Source organism: Penaeus monodon, chromosome 31 (assembly GCF_015228065.2).
Source record: "Penaeus monodon isolate SGIC_2016 chromosome 31, NSTDA_Pmon_1, whole genome shotgun sequence".
Lineage (NCBI taxonomy): Eukaryota > Metazoa > Arthropoda > Malacostraca > Decapoda > Penaeidae > Penaeus > Penaeus monodon.
The window spans coordinates 25,489,905-25,490,342 of NC_051416.1; the positions used below are offsets into that span (position 1 = coordinate 25,489,905).

General features: G+C 39.5%; 1 protein-coding gene across 1 annotated transcript in view; it reads right to left on the reverse strand.

Annotated features, from left to right (window-relative positions):
• LOC119592937 (homeobox protein engrailed-like A) overlaps positions 1–438 on the reverse strand; it is a 10,960-nt gene that overhangs the window by 10,189 nt on the left and 333 nt on the right. The gene's annotated exons all lie outside the window — the stretch shown is intronic.

The following is a 438-nucleotide window of genomic DNA, read 5'->3' on the forward strand; positions in this document are numbered from 1 at the left end:
TTTGTTATTTAAAAAAATCTTTTACGTCTCTAATGCGCATTTGTAATTTCATTTGTCTTGAGGAATAGAAAAATGGCCGACGAGGTACAAGTAAGACACGTGTACATCCATCTTCATACGAAATTTGCATACGATATCAACCCGACATGTGTAAATACCTGTAATCATGTCTATTTGTTTCCAAATGATATCTTCGCGTCATTCATTAGGGAGTCAGATCTACATTTTATCTTTGGCGTAATTATTAAGGTTTTGCGTACGCTCGCCAGCTGTGTGCGTCATTGTTTCCGCATTGGGGGATCGGAGGAGGAAGGAGGAACCGTTTCTATGTTAATGCGCGCGGGTTTTGTGTTTTTGTTTTCGTTTGCAAGGACTATGGTTCTGGGAAGTTTTTGGGTGTTTTATTCTTAAGTGCTTTGGTGGCGGTAACAAGATGTA